The sequence below is a fragment of the Myxocyprinus asiaticus genome, chromosome 19 (assembly GCF_019703515.2).
Source record: "Myxocyprinus asiaticus isolate MX2 ecotype Aquarium Trade chromosome 19, UBuf_Myxa_2, whole genome shotgun sequence".
Lineage (NCBI taxonomy): Eukaryota > Metazoa > Chordata > Actinopteri > Cypriniformes > Catostomidae > Myxocyprinus > Myxocyprinus asiaticus.
In genome coordinates, this window is record NC_059362.1 from 7,995,836 (window position 1) to 8,011,230 (window position 15,395).

General features: G+C 51.6%; 1 non-coding gene across 1 annotated transcript; it reads right to left on the reverse strand.

The window, feature by feature from the left end:
- Positions 1 to 8,295: 8,295 nt before the first annotated feature.
- LOC127410495 (5.8S ribosomal RNA) lies at positions 8,296 to 8,449 on the reverse strand. The gene has a single exon (XR_007892139.1). It is a non-coding gene; the product is annotated as a 5.8S ribosomal RNA (ribosomal RNA).
- Between the last annotated feature and the right edge of the window lie 6,946 nt (positions 8,450 to 15,395).

The window sequence follows — 15,395 nt, forward strand, 5'->3', positions numbered from 1 at the left end:
CTGCGGAGGTTTCGGCCATTGATCCAGGGCAAGCACGTGTTAGTTCGGACAGACAACATGGCAACGGTAGCATATGTCAACCGCCAAGGCAGTCTGCGCTCTCGTTGTATGTCACAACTCGCCCACCATCTCCTCCTCTGAAATCGGCAGCACTTCAAGTCGCTGCGAGCCACTTACATCCCGGGCAACCTCAACACTACAGCGGACATGCTGTTATGGCAGGTTACCCTCAGGGGAGAGTGGAGACTCCACCCTCAGGTGGTCCAGCTGATTTGCAGTCAATTCGGACGGGCACAGGTGGACCTGTTCGCCTTCCAAGAATCCTCCCACTACCCGCTCTGGTACGCCCTGACCGAGGCCCCCCTTGGCATAGACGCGCTGGCACACAGCTGGCCCCCTGGCCTGCGCAAATATGCGTTTCCCCCAGTGATCCTACTTGAACAGACCCTGTGCAAGGTCAGGGAGGACGAGGAGCAGGTCATCCTGGTAGCACCCTACTGGCCCACCCAGACGTGGTTCTCAGACCTCACGCTCCTCGCGACAGCTCCCCCTGGTGAATTCCACTGAGGAAGGACCTTCTTTCTCAGTGATGGGGCACTATCTGGCACCCGTGTCCAGACCTCTGGAATCTCCATGTCTGGCCCCTGGACGGGATGTGGAACCTGCGGCGGTAGACAAGATCACTCAGGCTAGGGCCCCATCTACGAGGCACCTGTATGCCTTTAGGTGGCGTCTGTTCACTAAGTGGTGTTCTTCCTGACGGGAAGACCCCCAGAGATGTGCAGTTGGATCAGTGCTTTCCTTCCTGCAGGAGAGGTTGGAAGGGAGGCTGTCCCCTTCCACCTTGAAGGTGTACGTTGCCGCCATAGCAGCACACCACGACGCACTCGACGGGAAGCATGACCTGATCATCAGGTTCCTAAGAGGCGCCAGGAGGCTGAATCCCTCCAGACCGTGCCTCGTTCCCTCATGGGACCTCTCTGTAGTTCTTCAGGGTCTACAGAGAGCCCCCTTAGAGCCTTTGCAGTCAGCCGAGCTTAAGGCACTCTCCTTGAAGACTGCCCTCCTGACTGCGCTCACTTCCATCAAGAGGGTAGGAGATCTGCAAGCGTTCTCTGTCAGCAAAACGTGCCTGGAGTTCGGTCCGGGCTACTTTCACGTGATCCTGAGACCCCGACCGGGCTATGTGCCCAAGGTTCCCACCACCCCTTTTAGGGACCAGGGGGTGAACCTGCTAGCGCTGCCCCAGGAGGAGGCAGACCCAGACCTGTCGTTGCTGTGTCCGGTGCGCGCTTTACGCATCTGTTTGGATCGCACGCAGAGCATTAGTATCTCTGAGCAGCTCTTTGTCTGCTTTGGTGCACAGCGGAAAGTAAGTGCTGTCTCCATGCAGAGGATCGCCCACTGGCTCATTGATGCCATAACTATGGCATATCACGCCCAGGACATGCCGCCCCCCGTAGGGCTACGAGCCCATTCTACCAGGGGTGTAGCGGCCTCCTGGGCGCTGGCCAGGGATGCCTCTCCAACAGACATTTGCAGAGCAGCAGGCTGGGCAACACCCAACACCTTTGCAAGGTTCTACAACCTCCGGGTGGAACCAGTTTCATCCCAGGTAGTGGCATGCAATACAAGCGGATAAGCCCTGGATAGCCGGCCGGGTGTATCGCTTGCACATAGCGCCTTCCACCTCCTTTTGAGCTGAAGATGTGTGACATTAATTCCCAGTAGTGTTCACAAATTTTGTTCCCTGGTTGACTTCCTCCAAGCCCTGTGGCAGTCGAGTGTTCGGAGAGACTCGCTGCCAGCCCAGTACACGTGCTAACTAAGAGTCCTGTTCTGGGGTAAGTGCTCCGCATGTGGCGGTTCCCTGTAAGGCTAACCCCATGCGATGTATATCTTCTGCTAATTCGTTTCCCTGTTGGTAAACTGCGTCTTCCTTGGGCAAATATCCCCCCTCTCTTTGGGCGAGGTGTGGTCTCCGCGGTGTCCTCCCCTTGGGAGAGACACCCCCCGACTAGACCTGGTGGCCCAGTCGGCTAATCGCCCTTCTTTTTTAGGGAGTGGAAAAAGAGAAGGGGAAAAGAGGCCACGACTGGTTTAGCCTGTCTCTATCTTTTGGGTAGTCGACTTGTCCCCAAAGGGCCGTTCGACACTCATAACTATGTTGGGGGAGGTTACGTGTTGACCTGGTGTGCTGGCTACGTGGCAAACAGTGGTCTGCCCACCACACACCGCCAGTTCATGTAACACAGTTCAGCCAGTTGTGGCGTTTCGTATTGGGACCCCTAGTGTCACTAAATCGACACAACGTCGAGTGAGTGACAGATAGGGAACGTCATGGTTACTTGTGTAACCTCCGTTCCCTGATCGAAAGTACTCACTCAACATTGTGTCGATGTAGTGACACTAGGGTTCCCTATATGAAACGCCACAACCAGTTGAACTGTGTTACGTGGACTGGCAGTGCGAGATGGGCAAACCATTGCGTGCCTCGTAGCCAGCGCACTTGGCCATCACATAACCTCCCCCAATGCTCCTATAAGCATTGTACGGTCCTCCGCACCTCGGGGACAAGTCGACTGCCCAAAATGGGGACACGCCACCCCAGCCGTGGCCTCTTCTCTTCTTTTTTCTCCCCAAAAAAGAGTGGAAATCGGGGGGGGTGTCCTTTCCCGAGGGGAAGACACCACGGAGATCACACCCTACCCAATGGGGAGGCAATTATGTGGAAATACGTCATATGGTCTTACCACAGAGAGATCCCATGAGGGAATGAGGTGTGGTCTGGGAGGATTCAGCCTCCTCACGCCTCTAAGGAACCTGATGATCAGGTCATGCTTCCCGAGAGACCTACCATCAACTGCATCATGGTGCGCCACAATAGCAGCCACGTACTCCTTCAAGGTGGAGGGGGACAGCCACCCCTCCAGCCTCTCCTGCAGGAAGGAAAGCACCGACCCAACAGTACATCTTTGGGGGTCTTCGCATCGGGAAATACACCACTTAGCGAACAGATGCCACTTCAAGGCATACAGGCGCCTCGTATAGGGAGCCCTGGCCTGCGTGATCGTGTCAACCACCACGGGCGGTAGGCCACTTAGGACTTCCACGTCCCGTCCAAGTGCCAGACATGGAGATTCCAGAGGTCTGATTTTTTCAGATGCCAGATGGTACCCTGTCCCAAAGAGAGGAGATCCCTCCTCAGGGGAATTCACCAGTGAGGAGCTGTCATGAGGAGTGTGAGGTCTGAGAACCAGTCTGGGTGGGCCAGTAGGGTGCTACTAGGATAACCTGCTCCTCATCCTCCCTGAACTTGCACAGGGTCTGTGCCCAGCTGTGTGCCAGCGCATCTGTGCCGAGGGGAGCCTCGGTCAGGGCGTACCAGAGCGGGCAGTGGGAGGATTCATGGGAAGCGAACAGGTCTACCTGCGCTTGACTGGATCAACTCCAAATCAGCTGGACCACCTGGGGGTGGAGTCTCCACTCTCCCCTGAGCGTGACCTGCCGTGACAGCGCGTCTGCCGCTGAGGTAGCCCGGGATGTGAGTGGACCGCAACGACTTGAGTCGCTGCTGACTCCAGAGAAGGAGATGGTGTACCGCCCCAGTCAAACTCCCCACCTGCCACTGTCCCCGGCTCAAGTCGTGCCCGTACCGCAAGTGGCCCCAGTGCGCTTAATGCCAAAATCGAGAGCCCGCCGGGGGCTCGCCTCCCTGCCTCACCGGGTAAGTGAGGAAACGATAAGAGTAGTGGTATTTCACCGGCGGAGCCCGGGGCAAACCCCGAGGCCTCCCACTTATTCTACACCCCTCATGTCTCTTCACAGTGCCAGACTAGAGTCAAGCTCAACAGGGTCTTCTTTCCCCACTGATTCCACCAAGCCCGTTCCCTTGGCTGTGGTTTCGCTAGATAGTAAGTAGGGACAGTGGGAATCTCGTTCATCCATTCATGCGCATCACTAATTAGATGACGAGGCATTTGGCTATTTACAATATGTTATCAAATCATCTTGTAGGAAAATCCACTAGATGCTTGAGGCGCCACTTTCCGGCGCTATCTGTGTGCTCTGGCAAGGACATCGCTGCTAGGCAGGTCATGATGCTGGTACTTTACTCGATCAGATGTCTTAGGTTCCTCTTTTATAGAAATCATAGCATTTATGTGATCCCAGGACTGATAAGAGGCTGATATCTGACAAATCGCGGTTGGACAGTTTCAATGATCGCAGGGCCCTCCCTGATGGTCCATATATCAATCCTCTACTGGAGATGATGATTGGCATGTGTGTTATCAGGGTTTTTGTGTCTGTCCATGTTGTAATTGCCGTGGAGTTGTCTGGAGAGCCATACTTTGTGATCTTTAAACGATAGCTCTCCTCCATCCTATATCCTGCAATGATTGAAACATCCATTATTGTAATACGACTGTTATTGGTTATCATGATGTCAGGTTTAATAAAACAGGTCTTGGTGGGTATGACTGGTTCTATCCATGTCTGATCGGTTTTGTCTTTTAGGAGCTTTGAAATCAGCTTTACTACTCTGTTGTGCCTGGCACATCGTGCATCGTGTGTTATGTCGCATATTTGTAGCATATGATTCAAAGTTTCCTTAGTGTGACATGCTCCACGACATCTTGTCTCATCCGTGTCCTTCCCCCTTCCTCTTGCTGCCTGTGCTTTTGTATGTAATATTCCTCCACGAAGTTGGATTCCCCGTAGATGGAGACGTGGAAAGACGTTGTCAGGTCTCTCCAACCATTTGAAGCTGGCCTTATCTACCTCCGCCATCATCAAATCTCTCCCATCCATGGATGCCTTTAGCAGTTGTGTCCATTCCTCATTCGCTTCCTTGGTATTATATACAATTTCTGGACCTATTTTGCAGGGGATGTTTATCCGGCGTAATGTCGTCTTAAAAGAGGGCTGTCCAGTCAAAGCTTTTTCAAAGATGTTGTTGTTGGATAATAGTTTCTCGAATCTGGTCTTCTGTAGCAGTGGAATTGAGGATCCAAGATGAGGGATACCCAGTGCTCCAGTATTTAAAGGGGCATAGAGAAAGCCGAGGGGTGTATCCATAGGTAGGCGGAGCCACTTCCTCACTGCTCTCATTATCATCCCATCCATCTTTGAAAGTGTGTTTCTGTGGGCACATCCAATCACCAGTTCATGGGTCAGTTTTGGAACCAGGAATGTTTTTAACAGTTCCAGCCACTGGTATGGTTTTAGCGTCGCTGATGTAACTTCGTTCAACATCCTCTCTAGTTCAAGAGTTTGTTTGGGTATGATCTTTCCCTTCCATCCAAACTCTATTCACAGGTATTTTTGTTTGTCTGATGTATTCATTGGTGGTATTAACCCGTCCTTTGTGATATAGGAGTGTGGAAGCAGTACCATATGCTTCCATCGTCCATCCTTCACGATTGTCATTGCAGCAGATTTTTTAATATTTAGTGACAATCCTGCCTCTTCCAATGCCTCGCCAAGGCAGTCGAGTTTTTCCAGTAGTTGCTGTGGATTTTCAGCCAGCAAAATCAGGTCATCGGCGTAGGCCATGGCTGCCACTATTTGTTCCCCCATCTCCAAACCAATCTGTGCTGTCACCTTTTGGACAATGTCTCCCATTGTCAAGATAAAAAGAATTGGTGAGATAGGGTCCCCTTGCCTCACCCCTCTCCCACAAGTCGTGGTCAGTTCTCCAAGATGTAATTCAGAGTGACTGTATAGGTGAGCCAGATATTTTAGAAGGGGAGGTGGCATTCCAGCACCTTCTGCTGATTATAGTATCGCTGCATGTGCTACAGTATCAAATGCCTTAGCTAAGTCTAAGAAGAGTGCAGTCATCGGACGGGTTTCATCATGTGTACATCTAATAAGAGCGTGGAGTAGGGCTGACGCTTCCAGACATCCATCCCTTTGTAGGAATGCATACTGGAGCGGAGAGAATGTAAGGTGGTCACGCATTCTTTTCGCCAAGATTTTATGGATGACCCGGGCTAGCACTGATGAATGGCAATTGGCCTATAATCCCCTGGGGTCAACGGGTGTTCTACTTTCGGTATGAATGTTACTCTTGCACAAGATAGTGTTGTGGGCAGAGCTTCTGTTACCAAGAAGAGGTTGAATAGTCCTGCCACCGAGGGCTGGTGCCATCTTAGTATTTGTAGTGATGTTAATTTATCCATACCAGGTGCTGAATGTCCCATAGTTCGTAGAGCCTCCGTGACCTCCACTGCTTCAATCGGGGCTACCAATTCCTATTTAGTGTCCCCCGCTGCTGGTGTTATATTGCCTTTGGTGCTTGTTGTTGTAGATTTATATACTTCAGCCCAGTACTCCTCCATTCCATCTATTTCCCTGTCCAAACCTCTATAAGCCTCTCTCCAATGGCCTTGCAAGATCGTATGGGCAGCATCTTTCTTTTTCAATCTGTAGAGCCTCTGAATTTTAGCGTATTCTCTTATTAGACGTCAGTAATTTGTCCTGAATTTTCTTAGGTTTATGTGGTTTCCATTTAATGGGAATGAGGTGTTGTACATGTTCCTGTAATTTTGCAGCTCCCTGAGCAATGGTGATTAGCCCTTCCAACATTCCTTTTGTTATTTCCTTCAATGCATCACTGCCTATGTTCGGATCCTCCAACATTTCCATAGCCTTGTTTAACATTATCACTCTCCATGACCATTCATGTTCTTTGCCTAAAGTAGCCGTTGTCTGACTTATCGTGGGCAGGGTTATTGTATGCGCTTGATGTTCAAGCCTTGTTACCTCAGTTGTATCAGGAGGTTTCCAGCCGAGCATTTGCAGTCTTTTCCTAATAGACTCTACCGATCTTCCTTTTATTCTTTTGCTCAGGCTGCGTGCCAGGTCTTTTTTAAGCATACCTTCTGCCCACGTATTGTCGGCATACTCCAGAAGGTCTTTGTCTTCCTTTTCATCCCAGATCTTTCCCCTCACACCTCGTTTCTCACTCTTCTTAGGAGGTATCGAAACTTCCGGCAGAGGGCTTATTGGGGTTGCTTCCGAGGAGAATGACTGGCGTTGATGTTCTTCCAGCAGGGGGGGTGTCCATTTTAGGGTTTGTAGTCGTTTCTTGATGGCGTCTGTGGAGCGGTGAGGGAGGATTAGATGTAATGTCCTCAGGTGATCCTTTTTCAGCATTAGCTCTCTCCATTCCTCATTAGCCACTTTAATTAGATGTTCGTCCTCAAGCGTTGACCACATTTTCCTTTTCGTTGTAAGTTGTTGTATCCTCTCCTCATTCAGTTCCTCGGGATGCCGGTGGTGTCTGTGCATTCCAAGGCTCCTCAGAGAAGGGAAAGATTTGTCACAGTCCTTGCAGGTGATTGATGTCTTTTGAGTCGTACTTTTTGTCAGAGTACTAGTACTAGCCCTTGCCAGAGCTACACGGCTGCTGCTTACCTGGCTTCCAGAGGGGCCAGGTTTTCCATTATCTTTTATCATATCTGTAACCAGCAGATTTCCCCATGTGGGTGGTTGGCCCACATGGGGGCAGCCCGGATCTTAGTTCAGGTGGGATGCCGAATATATCACCGGATTCCCCCACCCTATCCAGCGGTCGCCACAAGGAGGCGCCCGGGCCATGTAACAGTCATAGTTAAGAGAGTCATAGTTACTCCCGCCGTTTACCTGCGCTTAATTGAATTTCCTCACTTTGACATTCAGACCACTGGGCAGAAATCACATCGCGTCAACACCCGCCACGGGCCTTCGCGATGCTTTGTTTTAATTAAACAGTCGGATTTCCCTGGTCCGCACCAGTTCTAAGTCAGCTGCTAGGTGCCGGCTGAGGCACCGCGCCAGGGGGACCGCCCACCGGCGCATCGCGCGCCCCAAAGGACGCGCGGACGCAGACGGGGGACCCGGCGCGGGCCGTAGCCGGGGAGATCCACGAGAAGGGCCCGGCGCACGTCCAGAGTCGCCGCCGTACACCGAGGCGCACACCGCCTGCCGTACCCGCCCTAGTCGCTGGGCTCTTCCCTCTTCGCTCGCCGCTACTGGGGGAATCCTGGTTAGTTTCTTTTCCTCCGCTTAGTAATATGCTTAAATTCAGCGGGTCATCTCGTCTGATCTGAGGTCGTAGGCAGACAAGCGATGGCGGCTGCCCCCATGGGTGCGAGGGACTGGCCTGAAGACAAGCTTGGCACGCCGACCAGCCGCACCACCTCCATGGCGCGCTCCCTGAGCGTCCCCGGGGGTGCCTGTGAGGCCTCCAGCCACAGTCCAGCACCCCGCCTTTGGCGGGGGCGGGGGATGGACCGATCGATGGGAAAACGACCCTCAGACAGGCGTGGCCCCGGGAGGAACCTGGGGCCGCAATGTGCGTTCAAAGTATCGATGATCAATGTGTCCTGCAATTCACATTAGTTCTCGCAGCTAGCTGCATTCTTCATCGATGCACGAGCCGAGTGATCCACCGCTAAGAGTTGTATTGAGGTTGGGGTTGCCATGGAACGGAGAATGGGGGATTTGGAGGGACCCCGGGTGGGCGCCCCGGCCTCCCTTCCTCGCAGGGAAGTCGGGCTCGGGGTCTTTGAACCCACGGAGGGATGCCTCCTTCCGTGGAAGGAGGGTCCCGGCAGGTGGGTACCCACCGGGGGCGGCGAAGGAGGAGACGACACAGCACGGCCGTGGTCACGCAGGAGGTCGCTCAACCTCACCCGCACCGTCCGCCCGCAGCACGCTGAGGGTACAGGTGACCTTGGATGCTCGCCATCGGTGCCTTCATCGGTGATCCTTCCACACTCGGTAAGGACAAACCGCGGTCCACCTCGGGCGGGGGGATGCCACCTCCCCCGCCTCGGCCTGCTTTTTTTGGAAAGCCGCTCTGGAGGCATATCACCATCGGAGCCTTTGTTAATGATCCTTCTGCAGGTTCACCTACGGAAACCTTGTTACGACTTTTACTTCCTCTAGATAGTCAAATTTGATCATCTTCTCGGCGCTCCACCAAGGCCCGCAAGGAGCCCCGGCGGGGCCAATCCGAGGACCTCACTAAACCATCCAATTGGTAGTAGCGATGGGCGGTGTGTACAAAGGGCAGGGACTTAATCAACGCAAGCTTATGACCCGCGCTTACTGGGAATTCCTCGTTGATGGGAAATAGTTGCAATCCCCAGTCCCGATCACGAGTGGGGTTCAGCAGGTTACCCACGCCTCTCGGCGCAGGGTAGACAAACGCTGATCCACCCATTGTGGCGCGCGTGCAGCCCCGGACATCTAAGGGCATCACAGACCTGTTATTGCTCCATCTCGCGTGGCTGAACGCCACTTGTCCCTCTAAGAAGTTGAACACCAACCGCACGGGGCCGTGTAACTATTTAGCATGCCGGAGTCTCAGTTCGTTATCGGAATTAACCAGACAAATCGCTCCACCATCTAAGAACGGCCATGCACCACCACCCACAGAATCGAGAAAGAGCTATCAATCTGTCAATCCTTTCCGTGTCCGGGCCGGGTGAGATTTCCCGTGTGCTGAGTCAAATTAAGCCGCAGGCTCCACTCCTGGTGGTGCCTTTCCGTCAATTCCTTTAAGTTTCAGCTTTGCAACCATACTCCCCCTGGAACCCAAAGACTCGTGGTTTCCCCCACGCTGCCAGGCGGGTCATGGGAATAACGCCGCTGGATCGTGGGTCGGCATAGTTTATGGTCGGAACTACGACAGTATCTGATCGTCTTCGAACCTCCGACTTTCGTTCTTGATTAAAGAAAACATTTTTGGCAAATGCTCTTGTCCGTCTTGCACCGGTCCAAAAATTTCACCTCTAGCGGCACAATATGAATACCCCTGGCCATCCCTCTTAATCATGGCCCCGATTCTGAAAACCCACAAAATAGAACCGGAGTCCTATTCCATTATTCCTAGCTGTGGTATTCAGGCATCACTCGGCCTGCTTTGAACACTCTGATTTTTTCAAAGTAAATGCTCCGGGCCCCATACCGGACACCCAGTTAAGGGCATACGGGGGACGCCGGGAGGCAGGGCCCGGGACAGGCGGTGACTTGCCTTTCGGCGGACCACCAGCCCATGCCCGAGATCCAACTATGAGCTTTTTAACTGCAGCAACTTTAATATACGCTATTGGAGCTGGAATTACCGTGGCTGCTGGCACCAGACTTGCCCTCCAATGGGTCCTCACCCATGGGTTTAGGATAAGCTCATTCCAATTACAGGGCCTCGAAAGAGACCTGTATTGTTATTTTTCGTCACTACCTCCCCGAGTCGGGAGTGGGTAATTTGCACACCTGCTACCTTCCTTGTATGTGGTAGCCATTTCTCAGGCTCCCTCTCCGGAATCGAACCCTGATTCCCCGTTACCCATGGTCACCATGGTAGGCGCCTAAAGTACCATCGAAAGTTGATAGGGCAGACATTCGAATGAGTCGTCGCAGCCGCGGAGGGTGCACGATCGGCCCAAGTTTATCTAGAGTCACCTAAGGGGCCTGGGCAGACGCGAGGCCCTTCTCGGATGGGTTTTGGATCTGATAAATGCACACATCCCCCATGACACCCGGAGGGGCCGTGGGGTCAGCACTCGTTTGCATGTATTATCTCTGGAATTGCCACAGTTATCCAGTACGTGGGGAGCATTCAAAGGAACCATAACTGATTTAATGAGCCATTCGCAGTTTCACTGTACAGTCCATGTGTACTTAGACCTGCATGGCTTAGTCTTTGAGACAAGCATATGTTACTGGCAGGATCAACCACGTAAGCCTACGTGACCGGCGATCGCGCACTGGTGTCCTACACACGGGTCTCACACCCTCCGCCTTGTGGGGCGGTGGAAACGCGGCCGCTCATAGGGGCGCAAAGCAGACCATACTCCAGCTTAAGTGTTTGGGGGTATGGCCCTAGAGCCATGTGACCGGGAAAGGTGTGTTTCTCGGGGACGAAGGGGAGGCGGTGGAGGGGCGAACGCCACCTCGCCATTCCCGCATCGGCCGCCATGCTCGAGCCTTTTAGGTAGACCGACCGTCTGAGTCTCCCAAGGAGGGGGTTCGGGGTGATCCGATGAGGGAAAGCCCCTGGAAGCCAACGCGCTGAGCGGGGAAGAACCGGGTGCCCATAGCGGCCAAAAAGACCGGGCAGGGGCCTGCCCCAGGCACGTCATGTACTCCAATTGACCAGAGGTAAGAGGCGGGTGTAGGGAAAAAAAATGGAAGTGTGTGTCCGGCCTGCAATGCTCCATTCACCTGCTGAATAGAGATTCAAACATCCAGGCACTTTAAGAACCTGCTTCAGACCGAGGGGCGCCACCCTCCACGGCCTGCATCACTGTCATGCGATGCGAGCGAAAGCCGCCTTGGAGGTTTATGTACGCTACCATCGCCATGTTGTCTGTCCTGACCAACATGTGCTTGCCCTGGATCAATGGCCGAAGCCTCCATAGGGCGAGCAACACTGCCAGCAACCACTGCCAGTTGATATGCCAACGCAGTCGCGGACCTGTCCAGGAGCCTGTGGCTGCGTGCCCACTGCACACGGCACCCCAGCCACGCTCGGAGGCATCTGTTGTAACCACGACGCACCTGGACACTTGCACTAAGGGGAGCCCTGCCCGCAGAAATGCAAGGTCCGTCCAAGGGCTGAAAAAGCGGCAGCAGATCGGTGTGATGACCACGCGATGTGTGGCATGGTGCCATGCCCATCTCGGGATTCGAGTCTGAAGCCAGTGCTGAAGCGGTCTTATATGCATCAACATGAGTTGTGTGACCACCGCCGAGGATGCCATATGCCCCAGGATCATAGAAACTGGGTCTAACTCCAACCCGAGAAAAGAGATGCTCTGTACCGGGGAGAGCTTGCTCTTTTCCCAGTTGACCTGAAGCCCCAACCGGCTGAGGTGCCTGAGCACCAGGTCTCTGTGCATACACAACAAGTCTCGAGAGTAAGCTAGAATCAGCCAGTCATCGAGATAGTTGAGGATGCGGATGCCCACTTCCCTTAGCGGGGCAAGGGCTGCCTCTGTGACTTTTGTGAAGAACAGGGACAGACCGAAGGGGAGGACCTTGTACTGGTACGCCTGGCCCTCAAAGGTGAACCACAGAAAGGGCCTGTGCCGAGGTAAAATTGAGATGTGGAAGTACGCGTCCTTCAGGTCTACTGGTGCGAACCAATCTTGATGCCAGATGCTCGCTAAAATGCGTTTCTGCATCAGCATCTTGAACGGGAGTCTGTGCAAGGCCTGGTTCAATACTTGCAGGTCCAAGATTGGCTGCAACCCACCGCCTTTCTTGGGCACGATGAAGTAGGGTCTGTAGAACCCCTTCTTCATCTTGGCTGGAGGAACAGGCTCTATTGAGTCCTTCCGCAGAAGGGTCATGATCTCCGCATGCATGAGTCTCGGACGGTTCCGCCAGGTAGCGGCATTTTGCACAGGTGTGCCGTAACCACCTTATCCACCTGGGGAATTGCTGAGTACCCCCTGGCAGCCCCACCATCGAGGGTAGTGAGAGCGGAGGAGCTCAGAGATCGGATTCGGGCAGTGAAAGGTGCCCGCCACGACCTTGTGAGCTCCTCATGCACCTCTGGGAAGAAAGTGTTCAGGGTGGGGTGGAGGATTCCACTCCAGCCTGATGCTCGCAGCTGCCTGGGCAAGCATGGCTGCCAGCTCCACATCGGCCTGCGACTGGGCGACCGCACCCAAAGGTGGGAGCTCAGTCGAGTCCTCGGTGTCAGACTGGACCAGCCCTCTCTCCGATGCTGCGATCGACAACTCATCCTCTTCACGAGCCCCTAATGAGACCGTGAACTCACCCTAAGATGAGCCGGTGGTCTCATCCTAGAAATCGACCGGGGCAAATGAGCGTGCTGGGGAATGGGAGGTCCGTGGGGGGTTATCCAGCGGTGCGGCTCCCACTGGGGTCCCCAAATTACCCCCAGTGCTAACCGACGTGGCCTCTTACCCATAGGTAGAAGGACCGAGGTGGGGAGCCGCTGGGGTGGCTTCCTCTCTGACGAAGGAAAGCCGCGACCGCAACATTGCCATGGTCATGTTCTCACAGTGAGGACATGACCCGTCCACGAACACTGCCTCCATGTGGGCACTGCCCAAGCACGTGAGACAGCAATCGTGGCCGTTGGAAGCGCAACCAGGAATTAAACACAGACGGAAAGGCATCTTTAAAAAGATGCTCTCCATCAGTGCCAGTCTTTTAGTAGAAAATACTCTTTTACTGCAAGAATATATACTCTTTTAGACTGTTGAAGCAACCAGGGGCGTTCTCTGCACTCAGCCGGTGCACGAGGGGGAGAAACCGCTGTATGCGGTGTAAATCCAACAGCTTTCTCAGAGGTGAATGGAATGGCAGAGGGATTCAGCTCGCTGAACACAACCGCTCAGCTCCGAAGAAAAAATCTGAATGAGTGGTTGCGAACCAGCTCCTTTTATACCCATATGTCTAGGGGAGTGGCATGCAAATTCCACTCGCCAATTCCCATTGGCCTTTTCTCAAAGATCAGAGGTGTTTGGGGATCCCAAGGGCGACCCCTAGTGTCAATACACTGACACAACGTCGAGTGAGTGACAGATAGGGAACTCACAAGACTCATGGAGAGCACGGTGAAAAAAATTCATTGAAGCTCACTGTTTGGTCCATCTTTCGTTGTTATGGAAAACTTGACATCGCGGACAAGCACCTCAATTTATGTTACAACCCGGCTCGTAAAGCCCGCAACATAAAAGAGGCAGAGACAAAAATCAAAGTATGAAACATTTATTAAGTCTAGGGGTTATGTATATGTGATGTGGAGCTCCATCTGCGCGGGTCTTCGTGAGTGTATATGTGTGTGTTCGTGTGTGTGTGTCAAAAGAAAGAGAGCAAGAGTGTGCTGGGAACCATGCTAAATAGCCCACACCAACACACGTGTACGCAACACGCAATTATCCCCAGTCACTGCATTAAGCTCTAGCACTGCCACTGCTAAAGCAAAAGGAAGCAAGGAGGTCATAATTTATTTAATTTTTAAACAGGGGAAGTATAATATGACATGGTTTTTAAATACAGTATTCCTCTACTGGAAAGTGCTGATGACTTTTGATCATCATGACATTGCTTCAAAATCATTTTCTTGTAAAGATCACCAACTCTGTTTTTAACGTTATGCAGGCTTGTCCATCGTTCAGGCAGCCAATCCCGAGACACATTAGTAGCCAATCAAACATCGTCTCTGCCTCTGTGTGCCTCAATGCACTCAGGGAGTTGTTTTTGATGGCTGACCACATTAAGATGTATGGAGGAATGTGGCATCAGGGACCTGTCCTACATACTGTATAACCCTAACTACATGTCACTTCTGTGCCAGATCAGTTTGCAAGGCCTTTATTTTAAATTAGCTGCAACTTTAAGTAACCAACTTAATTGTAAATTCTGCCTGTTATAAGATTATGCCGCAAACAAAGGCCAGAAACATACTTTACACAAGTACACACAAATGCTTGTCCAACACATTGCAAACACGCTGTGCTGTTGTACATACTTTAAAGAAGTGTGTAATTTCCATGCCAACAGGGTTGGGAGAGTTACTTTTAAAATGTATTCCACTATAGATTACAGAATACACACACACACACACACACACATATATATATATATATATATATATATATATATATATATATATATATATATATTGTTTATTTTTTTATTTTTATTTTTTGCAGTACATACTTCCCAAAATGTCAAAGGTCATACTAGAGAAAAAAGATACATGATTTGATGTGGATTTTCTTTATTCATAATTAAAGAACTAACTGCAGCTTGCAACAGGTGCATTTAAGCACCTGAGACCCGAGCGTAACTGCTGAGCGTTTTCCATTTTGATTTGTATCTAGTAGCACCTAATATACAAGCAAAATAATATAAATTTTTTTCTAGATCAAATAGTTTTTCTAAAAATGTATGTCCGATTTTTTTACCGTCAGTTTATTTATTATGTTTCCAGGAGTGTTGGTTATGTTTTTGAGACTTTACAGACATTACATCAGGAATTAGCATAATTAATTCTGATTCAAAGTAATGTCCAGCATCATCCAATCACTGCCAACCATGTTAAAATAAAATGTAGCATTGTACAATTCTGAAACTATGTACTGATTACCATTGACCCATGTCTGCCAAACATGTTGAGTGGTTCAAAAATCATCTGCAGCCTGAAACTGAACTTTAGGTCAGATTTTAGGATTGAATTCACTTAGCTGCATAGAAAGCTATAGGATGCTCCCTTGCTCCCTATTTAGTGAATGACTTAACCTCCAGTGTGCTGTCTGTCTTCACTGGTCTCAGAACAGTTTGAAATGCACCTTATTTTCATCCTAACTCCATGTAAAGCCTCTGATAGCAATATTTTTCAGCTTTTGGATGGACCCATT